The 19,921-nt window shown below is 42.2% G+C and overlaps 1 protein-coding gene, 1 long non-coding RNA gene and 1 pseudogene across 2 annotated transcripts in view; 1 reads left to right on the plus strand and 2 right to left on the minus strand.

Annotated features, from left to right (window-relative positions):
* Nucleotides 1–19,921, minus strand: part of LOC138168138 (zinc finger protein 665-like) — a 552,079-nt pseudogene that overhangs the window by 131,692 nt on the left and 400,466 nt on the right.
* The window catches only part of LOC138168146 (zinc finger protein 665-like), a 168,583-nt gene that overhangs the window by 50,008 nt on the left and 98,654 nt on the right, over nucleotides 1–19,921 (plus strand).
* LOC138168194 (uncharacterized) lies at nucleotides 1,571–3,844 on the minus strand. Its single transcript, XR_011170059.1, has 2 exons — nucleotides 2,222–3,844; nucleotides 1,571–2,069 (listed from the first exon to the last, which is right to left on the minus strand). It is a non-coding gene; the product is annotated as an uncharacterized lncRNA (long non-coding RNA).

The following is a 19,921-nucleotide window of genomic DNA, read 5'->3' on the forward strand; positions in this document are numbered from 1 at the left end:
GGAATGCTATTGTGCCATAAGAAACGAAGAGCAGACGGTCTTCATATTTACCTGGTGAGGCTTATACAAACTGATGCTGAGTGAGAAGAGCAGAACCAGGACAAATTTGTACACAATTACAGACACAATGTATGTGTGATGACCAACTTTGATAGACTGGACTCTTCTCAGCAATTCAGTGATATAAGTCAATCCCAAAAGACTCATGATGGAGAGAGATGTCTACATCCAGAGGAAGAACTAGAAAGAACTGAATTTGAATCCAGAGCAAACTACCTGATCTTTTTCTTGTTTGGTTTTCTTTCCTCTTTCCCATTCTTCATTCCATCCAATACAATCCTTCTTTATAACCTGACTAATGTCTAATGTGAAAGTATGTGCAGATCCTGTACTTGATTGTATGCCTTAATGGGGGGGGGGGGGGGGGGATGGGAGGGAGAGAAAATTTGAAAGTCAAGGAATTGTGGAACTGAATCTTGTAAATTAAACGTAAACAAACAAATTCATAAGGACCAAAATATTTTAAAAATAAAATAAAATAAAAAGAAGAAAAAAAAGAAAGAATTCACTTAGACCTTCTCTTTAGCCAATGGGAGCTTTCTTGACACAAAAACATATGGGCCTGAGATTTAGCAAGGAGCTAAACAAAAGGCATTGATGGAGGAAAAGGACCAGACTTATAAACACACAAAGCTACACAGCCTGAAAGATGATGATGTAATTTTAAGGTCTCTAATGAGGGTTGGAGATTTAGGGACAGGATGAGGAAGATGGATGACCCAAGATAAGGGAGATGGGAAATTTTATGACCCAGGATGGAGGGAGACATAGAAATCCAAGGTCCAGAAAAAGAGGGAAGTTTTATGGTATTTCAACATAAGGAAAGAGACTTTAAGGCACTTTCAGGTTAGAGAATAAACTAGGGGCTTCACAAAGCACTGAAAAAGCAACCCTTAATATTATTTTTCAACCCTTAGAGCACCTTTGTATCCACATCACTGACCATGATCATATTTCTTTTTTTTTCTTTTTGCAGGGGGCAATTGGGGTTAGGTGACTTGCCCAAGGTCACAGGGCTAGTAAGTGTTAAGTGTTTGAGGCCAGATTTGAACCCAGGTCCTCCTGACTCCAGGGCTGGTGCTCTATTTGCTGTGCCATCCAGCTGCCCCACAATCATATTTCTATCTCAGATGAATTCTGAGATGGGAACCAGGACCTGATTGATGCCTTAAGGCATCATCACCTTGAATATATGCATAAGGTTTCTCCCAAGTGGGGAAGCTCTTGTTGCATGAGTTAAGAGTGGGAACTCTAGGCTCTGCCACACATGGCACTCGTGAGTCTGTCTCCAGTGGGCATTCTCTGATGTTTCCCAAATCTGAGCTGAGAACTCATTCCGCATTGATTGCATCAATGAGATTTCTCTTCAGTACACACACCATTCAGTCACAGTTACACGGACATACCCACCAGCCTCTTTCCCACCATGGCACACATTCTCATGGCTTGGAGCCTTTTCAAGTTGAGTAATTTAATCCTGGAGCTAGCTGACCTCAATGTCATATTCATCCTCAGTGAAGGCATTTGACAACATGGCAGAAAACATCGTGTTAAAAAGCATGGGGGCAATCATATAGCCCTTTTTCACTTCATGGTGATTGGGAAAGCCCAAAAGCATCATCCATTATGCAAATCCCAAAGAAGCCTAACAATTAACACCAAGAAAACACAGGCGCTCCACCAGGCAGTACCACACCATCCCACACCACCATGTGGGGAACCATCAGTTACAGCAAATGGAGAAGTTTTGGATATTGTGGATAAATCCATTTACTGGGGCAATATACTTTCCAGGGATAGTGAGATTGACTCACCCATTGCCAGAGTTAGCTCAGTATTTGGGAATCTCCAAGTGAAAGTGTGGGAGAGAAGAGTTAGGAGACTACCTTGCAAGCTCTTGTGCTGACCTCATTGTGGCATGCCTGTGAATCCTGGACAGTCTGCCAGCACTATGCCAGGAAAATGAATGGCTTCCATTTGAGTTGTCTCAGGAAGATTCTGAAGATCACCTGGGAGGGTGAGGCAGCAGACATTGAGGTCCTTTCTCAGATTAAACTGCCACGCATTCAAACTCTACTGCAGAGAGCACAATATTGATGGGCTGGTCACATGGTTTGAACACAAAATGGGCTGACTTGAAAGGCTTTTAGGGAGAACTCACACAAGGCAAATGAGCACATGGTGATCAGAAAAGAATGACAGGATGCTCTCAAAGTTCCTCTTAAGAATTTTGGAGGCTTATTTTATGGGAGACAGTGGCACAGGACAGCCCAGCATGGTGAGCCCTCATCAAAGGTCATGTGTTCTATGAGCAAAGCAGAATTGAAGTAGCTTAAAAGCAAAGCAGGATGTGCCAATGTAGAGAATCCACCCCAACCATTTACATGGATTATTTATGCCCAACCTGTGGTAGAGCGTTCCTAGCTTATATTGGTCTGATCAGCCACAGACACATTGTAAATGGACTCTAACGTGGTGAATTCATTTTGGTCCGCTTCTAGAAAAAGGAGAACAAAGAATCACGCACTTGAGACTGAAGGGATTGGGGATGTCTGTAGCTGGGAGCTCCTATACAGATGAGAGAGGTAGGATGGAGGCTGCTGGTGGCCTAACAGGGAGATTATAATTTGTTCTCATTCCCCCAAGTGTTCCCCCCACCTATCAATAACCTCCAAGCTTCCAGTTACTCATGTTCATATCTTGTGAAACATTATTCATTTATTGATCATTTGTTTTTAATTACTCTCAATTATGCATGTGTATACACACACACAGAGGAGGGAGGGACGGAGAGAAAGAGACAGAGAAAAATAAGTTGTTTAGTTTATATAAATCTTTCTAGATGAAGAAGTTTATGTGAAATTCTGCAGAGGCTGACAGGTTGTTGGCTCCAGCCAATCTGCCTGTTAGCTAACTTCCCTTTTTACACAGCTCCAAAGAAACCCAGTGTAATGGCAAGCAAAGGAGTATTTAGCTCCTTGTCTCAGTACTTGACTCCTAGTTCCAGTTCAAGTGACTTGGAGCCTCACCTGTGATTCTATCAAGTCTTTATTAGAAACATAACCTGTGAAGCCCGCCGTATAGAAGCAGGGGCACAAGCTAGGAGCAAGCAAACCTGGCAAGATGGCTGAGTGTGGTGCCCACACTTTGTGTTGATACTGTCTGCTGAATGGCACAGAGCTACAAACCCAGAAATCAGCACAAATCATCAGTAAAGTCCCAGGCCCTCTGAAGCCCTCAGTAAAACCCCCCTTCAGGGCTTCTGTGAACATACAACGAGGAAGTCCTCGGTCTCAGGGCTTCTGGAACAGCAGCAATGTGCTCTCACCCATAATGACTTCATGTTTGCTAAGCACGCAACAAGTATTGTTTAACTAAATCCTCACCTCAACTCTAGAAGGTAGATTATCCCCTTATTATCCTCTTATTAACTCCTTGTTATCCAATTCTACAGATGGGGAAACTCAGGCACCATTAGTTGACATATCTACCCCAGGGACATATAACTAAGAGGTACCAGAGACCAAATTGGAATTCAGACCTTGGGGTTCCAAGCACAGCACTTCATTCACCTTATCATGTAGCATCTTAAAGGAAGCATTTCAAAAATCAATGTCCACCATGTACCAAAACATTTGAAGGATTTTTTTGCTTCCAGCAAACAACAGGAAACAAAGTGAGTACCAGTTAATGGGGGAATGACTGAAGAAACGAAGTCTGTGACCCACCTCCTCCAATTCATGTAAAAAATGACTAGAAACCAACTTTGGAGCTACAGTACCCACAAAACGACAGAGAGAAGCTAACCTCCAACTGAAGACATTCCAGCAGGCCGCCAGGAAGGGCCAGCCCAGAGTAATAGATCCAGGAGAGAGAACTTAAAAATTATTGGACCACCTGAAAGCCACGCTCAAAAAAAGAACCTAGAAATCATCCTTCAAGGAAATCTCAAAGAAAATTGTCCTGGTGTTTTAGAACCAGAGGGCAAAATAGAGGTTGAAAGAATCCGTCAGCTCCTGAAAAAGATCCCAAAAAGAAAACTCCTAGAAATATTATAGCCAGGTTCTGAAATTCCCATATCAAGGAGAAAATATTACAAGCAGCCAGGAAGAACCAATTTCAATACTGTGAAAACACAATCAGGATAACACAGGATTGGGCAGCTTCTACATTGAGGGATAGAAGGGCTTGGAATATGATATTCAGGAGGGCAAAGGAGCTGGGCTTAAAACCAAGAATCACCTACTATAATGCCAAGGAAAGGCAACTTCCCAAGGTTCAAAATACCAGCATAGGTGCCCTCCATTTTATTCAGTGAAAAATTAAGAACAGAGAAAATAAAATTATAGCATAATTCAAAATACAGCATTCACCAAGTATAATTCAATAATCTCCAAGTACTACTCCACCCCTGGACATTATAATTCATTTAGTCAATCCCAAAGACCCTTTTCTAAGTACTACTCCACCCCTAGGCTATACATTCATTTAGTCAACCACAAAGCCTCTCTTCACAAATGGAGATTAGTTTCCAATCATAAGTAAAGTACATTCATTTGGTCAATCACAGAGCACAAAAAAAATCAAAAGTTCCCCACCCCTAGATCACAATTGAATCTACCCCAGAGTTACAACAAGCTTAAGCACAGCATTTAATACCCAAAGAAAGGTCTTTTCTTCATCTTGACCTGAGGCAAGTTCTCAGCAATCTTTTTTCCTGGGGAGACAAAGCTTAGCAAGGCCAGAAAATACATTGCCAGTGTCTTCATTAATTCATTCTCTAGCTGCAGAACAGTCATAGGAACCCTGAGAACATTAGCAAAACCCTCTTCCAGGATTTCTGTAATCATACAACAAGAAAATCCTTCTTCAGGGCTTCTGAACCAACAGCAAGGTTCCAGAACCTCTGCAACATCAGCACTGTCCTTCACCAGTGGACAAATCTGGCAAAACAATATCAAAACAGACACACAAAGTACCAGCATAACAGCCATGTCTCCTCAGTCCTTGGCAGCTCTGGGTGGCAGCTCTCAAAAGTTCTGGGCAATTCAAACTGGCCCTCAGCAATCCTCTCTTTCTCCCTCTGCCTCCAAGATGCTGCTTCCAAAAAGTTCTTCTGCCTCTCTCTTTTCTTATGTCTCTCTAAATTTACATCACCAGCTCCTCCCAGTTCAGCCCTCTCTTTTCACATCAACAAGTCCATCCCACATGTGGGATTCACAAGCTCTGGGTTTTAACACAATCAATCCAAAAACCAAGTCAATACAGGGGGATCTTCAAATTCCATTACTATTACACCTACACAGTAAAATTGAGTATCATGTTTCAGGGGAAAATATGGTCATTCAGTGGAATAGAGGACTTTCAAGCATTCTTAATGAAAAAACCAGAGTTGAATAGAAAATTTAACATTCAGATACAAGAAGCATGAGAAGGGAAACGGAGAAAAGAAATCATAAGGAATTTATCAAAGTTGAACTATTTACATTTCTCCATGAAAAAATGATAACTGTAACTTATGAAACTTTTATCAGTATGACAATAATTGAAGGAAATACAAATATATATATATGTATATACATATACATGTATATGTCTACATAAGAGGGTATATGGGCATAGGAATACATATGTGAATGTGTGTATATATGTGTACAGGTATGCATAGAGGACACAGGACCAGTTTAATGGGAAGGGATGATACTTAAAATGTGAAATTAAGTGGTGAGAGAAGCATATAATGAGAGGAGATGGGGAGAGACAGATTGGGGTAAACTATCTCATATAGAAGAGGCAAGGAAAAATGGTTACAAAGGAGGGGAAGAACAGGAAGTCAAAAGAGAATGGGTCAAACTTATTGTCATCGAATTTGGCTTAGGGAGTGAATGACATACACACTAAATTCATTATCTCACCCTGCAGGAGAGTAGGGGGAAAGGGGATGGGGGGGGTGATGGAAGGGAGGGCAGGCTGGGGGGAGGGAAGTTGGGAGCACCCACTTTTGCAAAGGGACGGGATCAAAGTAGAGAATAGAAGAAATGAGAGGTGGGATAGGAGGGAGGGAAATATAGTGAGTCTTTTACAATATATCTACAATGTTATTGCTTTGCATTAGCCACACACGTACAACCTATATTGAATTGCTTATCTTCCCAGTAAGGGTGGGTGACAAGGGAGGAAGTGAATGAATCTGGTATTCAAAGTTTTAAAATCACATACTCAAATATATATATAGTATTATTAATACCATCTTACATGTAATTGGGAAATAAGATATACAGGCACTGGGGCATAGAGATCCACTGGAAAAGTCAAAAGGGATATGGGAGAAAATATGGGAGAGAGCAGATTGGAGGAGCAGATATCTTGTGGGACTGCTATTTTGGGGCGGTGGGTAGGGGGAAAACAGGGAGAAAATTTGTAACTCAAAATCTGGTGGAAATGAATGATGTAAATCGGAAGTTCATAAAGCATTTGAAAAAGACAAAAAACCGTCCTCAATGTGTTATCTATGCTACTCCTCCAGCTTCCCTTCAGAGTGGGAAAGCAGTAAAAAATGTAATTATCCATGTTAGTCTTTTTTTTTTAAGCAATTGGGGTTAAGTTACTTGCTCAAGGTCACACGGCCAGGTATTTCTGGGTGGGTGCTAAGTGTCTGAGCCCGGATTCGATCCCAGGTCATCCTGACTCTGAGGCCGGTGCCCTTACTCGCTGTGCTACCTGGCCGCCCCCAGTCTTTTGCTTCAATGGCCATTCCAAAACAACTGAAAACTGATAATGCCCCTGCCTACACTAGCAAATTATTGCACTCTTTCTGTGATCTCTTTCAAATGATATTAAACCTAATTACAAAATAAAAAGGGACTTGGTCCAATATATCATAAAGGCAATTAGCTACCGCTTTATACACCCCCCCTTAATTTTTTATACGTTGCTAAAAATGAGTACACACCGGCAATAAAACGATGTGAAAAGGTGCATACTTCCCAAATGAAGGTCCTTGAAACACAGATATGGGAAGGGGAGGGTGGGGCGGGGAGGGCGGTGAGGCTATGTTTGTTTTGTGGAAGCCACGGAAATACCACTGTGGGTGCCTTAAAGCAATGTCAGGGCATTACTCCAGCTCACCCAGAAGATGACAGAGTTCTGGCAGGAAAAGAAGAAATCACAGAGACAGAACATGGGAATGAAGAAGTAGAGGTCTCCTTATGCTACCACTACACAAAAAGCTGCACCCACATGGGGGCAGACTGAACATTAATTATATCAAGCCAAAGAACTGAAACCTGTTACCCCAGGATTTGTGTTTCTTGCTGTGATCAGTCTGATTTCAATACAAACTGAACTGCTTACATCCTGATTTAAGTCCTCAGACATATACCCCTACCATGTCAATTGTTTCATATATAACCTCTAACTACATGTATTTGACCACCTCAAGCCTTCTTTACTTCTACTAATGTGAATCATTTACAGATTATATAAATCAATGCTATATTGTATTAGAATATAACTTGCTTGTAGAACCACCCTCTTTTGGTTTCAGACTTTGGAGGAACCTGCACTTTTAGTAATATCTGATTCTCTACTACAAAAAGGACTTCCAATCACGGGACTAATTGCCATAGCCTCCCTCTTAATATCAATAATTGTGTCTTCTATTTATTTACTAACTTAAATACCAATTGCTCAACTTGTGACTGAATTGGCAAAGAATGTTAGCTGGGCTTTAAAAAACATGTAATTATGGATACACCTACCTATGTATGACTCCTTTGTATGGAATATTATATGCATTAATTGTGCTCTTACTCAATGTATAATTGGTAGAGATTCATTGTAGTAATTGTTGAACAATCTTCATTTCATTTTTCCAACTAATTTTAAGTCCATTACATAAAAATTCCTGATTTCTTAAAAAGGGCGGCGGGGGGGGAAGGTTTGTCACACTACTTGTTACTAGACTCACTGCTCTACTATTCTATCATTATTGATAATTTCAACCACTGTGTCTAGAATTTCTCTATTTAGAAAAATCCAAAACACTGCACAATATGTTAATGAATTACAAACAACATTTACAACACAAAAGGATCTTTTGTATAAAATCAATGTATTAGAACAATGAATATTGTATTTAGGTGATGAGTTAAAGGCCTTAAAAACTCAGTTGTTATTTAGATGTGATTATAAATCTACACATACTTGTGTAACTCTTTTACTATATATTAGCTCTGATTTGAATGTTTTTTGGGACAAAATACATGTCCAACTTCTTGGTGTTTGATATGATTCAAATATTACAAAGTACATCAGAAAACATCCAAAATCGTCATTGCTCTGGAACTGATCCAGGAACACTGCCAACACAACATTGTTAACACTGTTAAAGTTATTTCCTTTTAATCTGATATCTATGATTTTACATAATTTACCTGTATGGATATTGTATTATTTCTTTGTGCCTGCCTTCCTGCAGTGCCCAGACTGATGTCACAGCCTTTGAAACCATTATCAACTCAAATGTATAAACATAACTTTTATAGGTCAGGATTTCTATTGGAATGTACTTGTGGAAATTATAACCTCACATAATGTATTATTTACTGGTCAGCAGTCTGTAACAATAGTAGAATGCAAAATTGCAGCATGACTTTCTCTATTTGTGTAACCCTAATTCCCTGGAATTCCACCTTGGTAGGGTGGACCCTGATCCAAAATCATCTCACGGGAGTATGTAACAATAGTGATCTTGCAGTAAACTTGAACGTGCTAACTAATGCAATACATATCCCTGAGGGTGACCCTGTTGAATTGGCAAACCAAATTTTATATAAATTGGAACTTACCATGAAATTGAAAAGCTTCTGTACAAACAAAGCCAATGTTACCAAGATGAAGAGGGAGGTGGGAAATTGGGAAAGAATCGTTACAACCTATGTCTCTGACAAAGGACTCATTTCTAAAATATACAGAGAATTGAGTCAAATTTATAAGGATACAAGTCATTCCCCAATTGATAAATGGTCAAAGGACATGAACAGGCAATTTTCAGAGACAGAAATTTAAGATATCTATAAGCACATGAAGAAATGCTCTAATTCACTATTGATTAGAGAAATACAAATCAAAGCAACTCTGAGGTACCACATCTCACCAGTCAGATAGGCTAAGATGATAAAACAGGAAAATGAAAAATGCTGGAGAGAATGTGGGCAAATTGGAACGCTAATGCATTGCTGGTGGAGTTGTGAATTGATCCAGCCTTTCTGGAGAGCAATCTGGAATTATGCCCAAAGGGCTATAAATGCTTTCATACCCTTTGATCCAGCAATACCACTCCTAGGGTTATATCCCAAAGAGATCATAGAAATGAGAGAAAGACCCATATGTACAAAAATGTTTATAGCAGCTCTTTTTGTGGTAGCAAAGAATTGGAAATTAAGGAGGTGCCCATCAATTGGGGAATGGCTGAACAAGTTGTGGTATATGCATGTTATGGAACACTATTGTGCTATAAGAAACAAGGAGCAGACGGTCTTCATATTTACCTGGAGAGGCTTATATGAACTGATGCTGAGCAAGAAGAGTAGAACCAGGAGAAATTTGTACACAATTACAGACACAACGTATGTGTGATGACCAACTTTGATAGACTGGACTCTTCTCAGCAATGCAGTGATATAAGTCAATCCCAAAAGACTCATGATGGAGAGAAATATGTGCATCCAGAGAAAGAACTAAGTTTATATCCAGGTGGAAGCAAAATACCTGATCTTTTTCCTTCTCTTATTTGGTTTTTTGTCCTCTTTACCATTTTTCATTCCAGCTGGTACAATCCATCCTTATAACCTGACTAATGTATAATGTGAAAGTATTTACAGATCCTATACTTGACTATAAGCTGCCATGGCGGGGGGGAGGGGAGAGAGGGGGACAAAATGTGAAATTCAAGGAATTGTGGAATTGAATCCTGTAAACTAAAAGGAAACAAACAAATAATTAAAAAAAAATAAATAAATTGGAACTTACCAATCTGTTAAAAAATATACCCTCCATGCTTCTCCACCTCCTCTCTTGGCCTAGTATGTTGGTGGTAGCATGCCTTATTTGGCCATGCCTCACTCGCTTGAAGGGGTCATGGGTAACTGTGATGGGCACAGAGATCAATAGCCTCAAACTGCTAAAGAAAAGGGGGAGACATAGGGGGCACTGATGAGGGTTAGCTCTGAAGGGTCTGCCATGGGGGCAGATCCAGGCCAAGGATCCCCTCCCCACCCCATACACACACACTCCCATTCATCCTCCCTCTGTGCAAGGGAGGTTGGTAACATTCTGACCATTCCCGAAACCCTGGCCACTTGAGACATGTACATAAAGCAGAAAAGCATGAGATAAGTAAGCGGGGAATGGCCTCCTAAAGGTTGCAAGCTAGGTGCCTCATGTACTGAATGATGTGAAGGTTCCCATGAGAAATGTATGATGTAAGTGCTTTAGCTATGGAATATAAACTCGGACCCTCAGATGCTTATTTGAGACTTGATGGGCGTCCATGCAATAAAGGTATGAATACTTCAAATGTGCACCCGGCCCACGTTTATTAATGCTCCTGCGTTTCAGTTAGTGCTGCAAGCACAGGTAGTAGACTGGCCAATTAGGACAGACATTGAGGCCCACTGAGCTTAACGTCCCATAATGCCTTGTGTGTTCTGGCCTAACAGACATGCTTAAGGGCCTTAGATGCCCAGACCTGGACACCATCTTGAAGAATGGGACTTTCTTACCTTGGGATTTGATGGACACAAGTTATGCTGTGTTATCTGCACTCTCCCCCTCTCTGTGTGTACATACACACACAATTAAAAGTGATACTCTGACATTCTCTTATCTCATTGTATTTACAATCTATCCCATTCAGAAATTCCTCTCTCACATCAGGGTTAACACAGGAGAGGAGACTAGTTTGGGGCTGATACAGGCATCCTGAGCTGGGCCTGCTCTAAAGGGATAAAGAGTTTCCTTCAGCTTGTGACTCTGAGTTTGTAAGGGATAACCGAGAGTAAGATAGCAAAATCAATTATAATTTGATAGGAGTGTTTATTAACCAGCCGGTTACTGCCTGTCAGAGGGAAAGACAGTCCTGAGCTTTCTGTTAGACATAATTTTATAGATAATGTGATTGCTAGCAAGAGAATATGTTTCTAAGGGGGTGCAGTGCCTTTAGCATTTTTTTCTATTGAAAAGCCTTCTCAGTATTATTCTTACTGAAGCAAAACTTTCTCAGTATTACTCCTATTGAAGCAAAACAGACCTGAATCCATGGGAATCTGTGGCATGTTTCTAGCAACACAGGTGAAACATTTCTTTACTATTGGAGCCTGTTAGGTGGTTTCCAAGGAACCTAGCAGGGGTCCCCTCTAGCAGGTTTAAGGAGGATTTGGTGTTTAATTTCTGGTGGGCACTTCACTCCCCCCTTTTATTGGTTCATAGTTGTACCTCGGACTCAACTGAGTCCAGGGGAACATAGGCAGTGTGGAGGGCAAACAGTTTAACAGCTTGAATCCTTTGTCTAACATAGGTAGTTAGGCAGTTAATAAAGCAGGGGGCCAATAGCAACCCCAATAACAACAAAGCAAATGGTGCTATAAGGGAAGTTACAAGTGATGTGAGCCAGGGGGACCAGTGAAAAAAAGAGATTGGTACCAAGACATAGATTGTTGATGATGAGCCTTTCTGTCAGCCAAACGTTGACATACAGTAGCCAGAGATTCCTGAAGCACCCCGGAGTGGTTGACATAAAAACAGCATGTTTCTCCGAGGGCTATACAAAGGCCACCTTGCTTGAGAAACAGGAGGTCTAAACCTCGGTGATTTTGGAGAACCACTTCGCTCACGGAATCTAGAATGGTCTCCAATAGGAGATTTGGCCCTCCAAGTCTCGGATATCTGTGTCGACTTGGGAGGTGAGGGCTTCAAAATGACCATTTCCTTGTACTAGGGCCGTGGTTCCCACTGCTGCTGAACCTGCTATGCCTAGACCAACTAAGATAGGGACTAAAATGGGGACTGTTCTTTTATAGCAGGCTTGTAGCCCAAAATGTTCAGGAGCCCCTTCTCCTGAATAAATGTATATCTGTGGAAGGACATGAACTAAAATGCAGAATTCAGGGGAGTTACCAGCAAGGAGGCGTTCCTATACACAAGCAGTTAAGCCTAAGGTACAGGCAAACCAAGCATTTTTAGGGGCTAAGAAAACATTTGGTGAAAATTCCTGTTTGGAAAAAACCTTGACCATCGAAACACAGAGGTTTTTATAAGGTGACTGCTGGAGAGTGTAGCCCCTAGATTTAATACACCAGGCTTGTCCCTGCACATCCCCTAAAATAAGCTTGGGGGAGCCAAGGTTACAGCCGGCAGGGAGATTGGTGCCGGTGAGTGTGGGCTTCCAACACTGAATTTCATGATCAATCAAACCCTTTGACGAATTTAAACCTAGCCCAAAAAATAAGGAGGGGCAGGGTTCAAGCAAAATTAGCAGTCAGAAGTTAGGCTGGGGTCTGAGGAATTTAGGAAAGAGAAAACAGCATCAAGAACATGAAAAGTATAAGAGTGGGCATGTAGCCTGGGGTCTACCAAAGTAATCCCTGAACCTGCAGGGGTTATGGTAGAGTGTGGATTAAGGGGCCCATTCGGAGTTTGATCAGCGTCTGGAGGTGGGTTAAGAACCGGGGTGGGACCAATGGGAATGAGATCCCCTGGTACTGGAGTGTGTTGAATAGTAAACAAGCCTCCGGGGTTCCTTCCTACGACATAAAATCTAATTCCCCAGGTCCTCCCCATTTTCCAAGTTTGTTCAGTCCAATTTAAAAGCCTGATGACAACCGGGTTACATGATTTAGGGGTATTGCAGCGATTCTTCAACTTGTGAAATGAAATGTAATGGTCGCGGCTGCCACCAGGTATCCACTCAGCAATGGTGACACAATCCCAACTAGTACAGTGAAATTCCCCCAGTCCCCCACAACGGGGAGCCCCGCCCTTGGGGCAGGCATACGACTTAGTGTAAAAAAGGCTGGTTTCACTTTTCACAGTACCACAGGCAATACCACCAGTCAAGGGGGACAATACAAACCCGGGACCCAGCTGGGCACAAAGATCAAAGGAGAGGGTGGGCTGCCCATAAGTGTTATTTTGTGCAAGCAAAGTCCCATCAATTGTCCTAATAAGAGTCGAAGAATACAAAGTGGGAGTGTAGGGGTTGGAACCAACTAAAGGCAAGAGTGCCAGAAGCAGGAACATCACAACAGGCTCTTGATTTTCAGCTGTAAGTCACTGGTGGGTTCTGCCACTCACAGGTCTGGAGAGCTGGGAGGAGTCGTCACTGACGTGGGAGCGGTGAATCCAGGCTTTCCTTCTTGTCACTTCTGTCACAGCAGATGGGGTGGTCAGTATAACCTGGTATGGGCCAGTCCAACGGGGCTCAAGTGAGGAGTCTTGGGGTAGTTTGCCGGTGGGCACCCAAACTCCAATATTCACTGAGTGTGCAGGATCTTAGGGTGGTGAATGAGAAGGGGCCTGGTACACTGCCCGAATGGCGTTTTGGATGTCTCAAGGAGCCTGGAGGGACTTGAGAAGTAAATCATTAACAGTCATACATAACAGCATTCAACACCCAAAATACAATAGGAGGTGGGGTGCTGAACAGAATTTTAAAAAGAGAAGTGAATTTTACACAAATGTATTCAGTTATAAATATTAACACTTGCTTAGATGATAGAATAACTACAAATTCAGATTAAAACAGCAAGTTCTTTTCTGTTTTACAATTTGTTACATCAATTTAGCAAGAAACATGTCTTGCAAATGGAGGTTTTAGTGGGTCTCTTAGAATCACACTAGAGATTTTAAAAATTCGTTCTAAAGGTATTTTCCTTCTTCAAAACAGTTTCAATGATCACTAAACCTTTGTGAAGGAAGTTAATTGAAAACTTTTAAATGATCTTAAGCAGTTTGCATAAACTTTCTATACATATTCTAACTCTAGATGAAGAATAATATTAGATTTTCCAATAAGCTAACATAAAAAGCTCACATCTTTTACTGATCACTTGCTCTGAGCATAAAAACCTATTACAGAAGGAAAAAGGCAGGGACATGTGACATTCCAAATATGCCAGGAGAAAATGTCCTTGGCTCTGTGTAAATTCAGGTATAGTTATAGATATTCCATCTCATGAAGCATCTGTTCCACCTCATAGCTAGACTCAGGAATAGGTGGGAAACATTCCTTTTCAAAGGAACCTCATGGGTAAACTGAGCCAGGAGGGATCCCATCCCAGTCAGAGGCTAAGATTGTCCCTTCAGCCATTACCAAATGTAGACTTCCACCTGTTGACAGCACAGGATCACATTCCTCTGAGTAGCTAGTGGCATTTCCTCTCAGATGCCGATTTAATGCAGACAACTATACCCAAATTCAGACTCAAAATAAAATTTAGTTATGGTCCCAAGTGCTTTTTACCTTCAACAATAAGCCTCACAAATCACAGCTTAGAGCCAGTTATAATTACTTCTATTCTCATGGGGCTGTGATAAACAATAAAAATGTATCAGATCTTACAATGTAAGGAATTCCTTTTACCATCCTTCTAAAATATAAAAGCCAACTTATAAAAATCCTTTTTAATTTTTGCAACTTCTTATCAAGTTAGATTCATTTAAAACTTCCTTTCTCAGGCTGAATGACCTTGCCTGGAAATAATTTCTAGAGGATTTAACAGTTTTACAACATAAGGAAAATTTATATGAATTGTAAGCAGGAGAGACTGCTCTGAATGGGCAGAACTAGTCAAACAATTTTTCATACAGTAATCAATAAACAGTTTTAGGTTTTAACATTAAAACATTAGCCCAAAATAGCTTAGTTAACAGTTTTACAAGTTTTTCTGAATAGCAGATATACATATTTAAAGTAATACTACTGGTCTTACACAATTTTCTCCTCACTCAGGTTTTACAATATACAGTGTAGAAACACAACAATAATATAAACTACAAGATGACATTACACTAATTGCCTTTTCAAATTACATATGAGTGATTGGTCTTACCAAGTGAAGAGGCTAGTTGAATTCTGACCTCATTTTCTCCTCTCTTTTCCTCATCTCCCCATTTTATAGATGAATTAAGACTCAGGGTTAAATGATTTATTCTAGGTCACACAACCAGTCAGTGCAGGGTTCAGAACACACTGTTTCTCACTGACAAGTTTTTTTTCTCACTTTTCTGAGCTTTTTCTCTGGTTTTTCTCTTTTTGCTCTATATTCTGGGGTGTGTTCTCCCTACTCCATTGTTTTCCAGGAGTCCTTAGCAATCTTCTTTAATTCCCTGACACTGGAACAAGCAAGGGATCATTTGCAGCAAGGGAGAGATCTCTTAGATGGTACTGAAATTGGGGCTTCATGGTACAGAGTGAACGCTATATTTCAGGGGGAAATCCTCCATTTTTCCAAAACCTCTATGAATGCTTAGCTGTAGCAGACCTTGGTTATGGGGTGGTCGATTTGCCTGGAGCATTGAGGAGAGGGTTTGGGGAACCTGAAGTAGAAACTTCAGGCTCTGCTTACTTAGAGAGGTGGACTTCAGGGTACCTGGGGATCTAAAACTTGCTGATGGGAGTTAAATCAAGTACCCTTTTACTAAACTATTTAGGCTGTGGAAAGAATATAATTTTAGGTTGAATAACTCAGATGTAACAAATACTTTATTAGCTCAGATGTATCCTAGGCTTAGTATATGGGATAATGATTAACTTGTATTTGTACCTTTGTTTCACAAGCTTCTTTTCCCTTGTCTAGCTGTTCCCATGTCATTCAGAAAAAAAAAAAAGTTCTATTGCAGGGATTTAACCTTTCAGGTAGGCAGATGACAAGCCTGTGTAGCTCCTGTACCTTTTTCTTTTTGGAGGAAGTTAACTCAAATTAACTTCACTGCAGCCCTAGCTCAGTTATAGCCAGGACAACAGGGAGAAAAAAATTTTAATGGTTCAAACCTCTTACTGCCTCCTCAGCTCCATCAGAACTAGATGACAGGGGAGGGCTCCGTAGCCCTAGCAAAGAAGAACTGGGACCACAGGGAAGAGAATCTTAGTGGATTTCTTTTTGACCTTTCGCTCAAATAAACTTTTCTTAGGTTTTCATTCCTTTAAAATTTCAGATCTACTCCAAGACTTTAAGAGAAACTGTTTCTCATACAACATATATAATACAGCTGTTTACCAGTAACAATCATGGTCTTAATTTTGAACTTTGAAATAAAAACAATTGAATAACCAAGCTGGTGACCTTGAACTTCAGTTTTTGTAGTGCCAAATAGTAATCAGAATGAATTCAATTACCTGGAACTATATTCCCAATGATGTTGCACAGTTCTCTTTCTGTGACCCAGGAAAGGGTTAAGTGTTAGTCCTATGTCAAAGTGCAGCTTGGAAACCTACTTCTCTTTGATCATTGAAGTGACCCCTTTTCCCTTAGATAGATTTTAGGGGAGAAATTTCCCATTCTCTCTCTGTCCATTTGTCTTTCTACTTTGAGACCTTTGGCTGGAGTTCAAGGAGTAGAAGGAGAAGTGGTTTTCTGCCAGCAGCCTTTCTTTAAGAGATTATCAATCTTTCTAGCTCAGGTACAGCATTCTTTTGGCTGCTTTTTTTTTAATCTTACAGAATGGTGTATTTAGAAATTTCTTTACACAATCCCACAGACAGGATATATACAAAACAACACAACACACGAAATACACTCCGGTGGCGTTTTTGTTTCTGGTGGCCCCTTGCACTGAGATTTTTGTATTTCAAAAGCTCCCTCCCTCCCTCTGGGGATCCCAGGTGGAGCAACCGAGATTCTTCAGGAAGGGGGCAGGTTAGGGTTAGTTGTGGAACAGGGAGTTCCAGGGAAGGCTCTGGACCTACAAAGGAGATGGTGGCCTGGAGCTTATGTAGGAGATCCCATCCCAAAAGAGGGTATGGACAGTCAGGCATGACCAGGAATCAGTGGGTCACAGTGCCACGGCCCAAGTCCACAGTGTGGGAGGTTGTAAATGTCACTGATTTTATTTCCCCAGTAGCCCCTTGTACTGTGAGTGAGGATTTTGAAAGGGGCCCCAAAGGTTTCTGTAAGACTGAAGCAGAAGTGCCTGTGTCGACCAGGAAAGACACAGGCTGACCCCCAATTTTATAGAAACCCTTGGCTCCCGGGGGTCTAGCTGGATAGCGCATGTGGAGCCAGGGTCCCCCTACTCAGTTTTCAGGTGGAGGGTAGGATTGGGGTTGCGGAGTGGGACATACACCATTAAAGGAAGGGGCTGGTCAGTTCCCAGGGGTGAAGCAATCTGTCGAAGAGGGAAGAGCCTTGACTAGGTGGTGGAATTTGGGGGTGGAGCACTAGCGGGAGATTGAGTCCCATAGGAAGCATCAGCCCAAGTGTGTGGTGGACTAAACGGAGGCAGGGCGGCTGAGGCTGCTGAGGGCTCAGAAGAGGGAGGATATGGAAGAAGAATAATCGAGACCAAGAGGGTCCTCGGGATCAGAGGGTAAGACTGGATGGAGTTGGTTACGAGACTTTTGGTCTGGGGCTTAAGAACTCCTGAGGTTGGTTTCGAGTTCAAAACTTGGATAGATACCGGGGCCCCTTTGGGTATTAAATCTATCCATACAGTAATATAAGGAATTTGTCCGGATATCCAGGGGATCCATATATTATCTTCCAGACTCGGCTAGCCACGGCTAGGTGGTACGTGCCCTCAGAGGGCCAGCCAACGCCAAATTGGGGCCATTCAGATTGACAAAACAGGGAAAACCTTTCTTTGATCACGCAGCATCCATAGTCTGCTGCGGTTTTCCAGAACTCTCGGAAGTTCCTTAAAAAATACTGTAAAGGGGACTCATCCCCCTGGGGCATGGATGTTGGCCCACAAGTACAAGTAAAACAAAATGAAATAGAGGCTGGAATCAAAAAAATGCGCGCAAAGAAAACAGAAACAGTTGCACAAATACTGGAAGAGACTTTCCAGCGACACCTAGCGACAATCCACAATCAGACAGTTAAAGGTACAGTGACACTTAACAGCAAACACAAAATTCAGAAGAGAGGAAAAAAAAAAACCGGCACTCCGTCAGCGTCCTGACCTTGGAGGCCCGTAGGGGCTGTAATGCCACATCCAGCTTAAGCCTCCTACTTTACCTGGGGCCGAGGAGCATCATCTCGGAGATCACCCCCTAGGTACTTTCACAGTTCATGAGCACTCACCTAAAAGAAGGAACACTCCTGTATCCAATTGAAAGAATTTGGATAGGACTTCGGTTCTGGTCCGCTCAGGGAAGCAATGCGAGCCCGGGCCGAGGAACGTCATCTCGGTGGCCTCCCCTAGGTCAGACTGCTCTCCTGGCCCGCCAGGGAGCCTGGTCCAGCTGTCAATACAGAGCCAAAGGCTATCTCGGTGGAACCTCCAATATGTAATGGATAACCGAGTAGGACAGCAAAATCAATTATAATTTGATAGGAGTGTTTATTAAGCGGCCAGTGACTGCCTCTCAGAGGGACAGTCAGTCCCGAGCTTTCTGTTAGACATAATTTTGTAGATTATGTGATTGCTATGTGATTTTTGCAATGTGATTGCTAGCAACAGAATGTTTCTAAGAGGGTGCAGTGCCTTTAGCATTGTTTCTATTGAAACGAAGCTTTCTCAGTATTCCTACTGAAGCAAAACAGACCTCAATTCGTGGTAATCTGTGGCATGTTTTAAGCAACACAGGTGAAACATTTCTTTACTACTGGGGCCTATTAGGGGTTTCCAAGGAACCTAACAGGGGTCCCCTCTGGCAGGTTTAAGGGGGCTTTCGTGTATAATTTCTGGTGGACACTTTAAGTTCATGATTCGTTTCTGACCCTTTGGCTCGATGAGAATAAATAAGCCCGTTACAGCACATGGACAGCCTGACTGTGCCTTCCTTGGTCAGACCTTGGGACCCCATGCTGCTGTTCTTGGGACAAACCCTCAGTTCAGGTGGCTACTGATGATGTTTGCTTCCTTGGACCAAACCTTTGGTAAACAGTTGACAGCAGTCTCACAGACCATCCTTTTTGTCTCTAGAAATGGCCTTTTTGGCTAATGCAGGTCAAGTGTGAGGCCAGAGTGTACTCCTCTGGGCTGGGGGGGTCTACAGCTCCCAGGGACTATCCCCCCTGGCTCCAGGCTCCCTGCTTGGGTCAGGCCTTGGTCCTCTGCAGGCTGAACTGGAGAGGGAGGATCCAAAAGGGGAAGAGACTTTACATTTTCTTCCAGGGCAGGAGAGTGGGCTTTGGGGATTTACAGAGGGTGAGGTCCTGCCCTCATGGCAGAGAATACAACTTATAGGAAGTGTCAGGCCTAGAAATGAAGATGGTTCCTTCCTCTCCCCCATTCTCCTTCAGAGAACCAAGAGTCAGAAGGGGCTTGGGATCCCAGGTGGGATGAGACCATTCAGAGCCTCAATGGCTCCTGAATCAGAGCTTTCAGTGTAGCTGGTCCTCTGACCTCCCTGTACCCTCTCTCCCAAATGAACACGTACACACCCACACATTACCTAAACAACAGACTGACCGCTGGATCCAGGGAGGAGGGAAGCTAAGGAAGGCTGAAGGTGGGGAGGACACCAACAAGTAATGAATAGGGGAATCCTGAGTATGGGAGACCAAATCCAGTCTGGGATTCATCCCCCTGGCAGGGGCCTGAGGGCTCTGAAACAAGAGGGGGGCAGGGGAGCCCTGGTACGAGTATGAGAGGAAGATATTCTAACCCAACTCATGGCAGACAGGTCGGGGACACT

This window comes from Petaurus breviceps, unplaced genomic scaffold, assembly GCF_028583685.1.
Source record: "Petaurus breviceps papuanus isolate PSGF00001 unplaced genomic scaffold, PetGlider_PUasm1.0 355, whole genome shotgun sequence".
Lineage (NCBI taxonomy): Eukaryota > Metazoa > Chordata > Mammalia > Diprotodontia > Petauridae > Petaurus > Petaurus breviceps.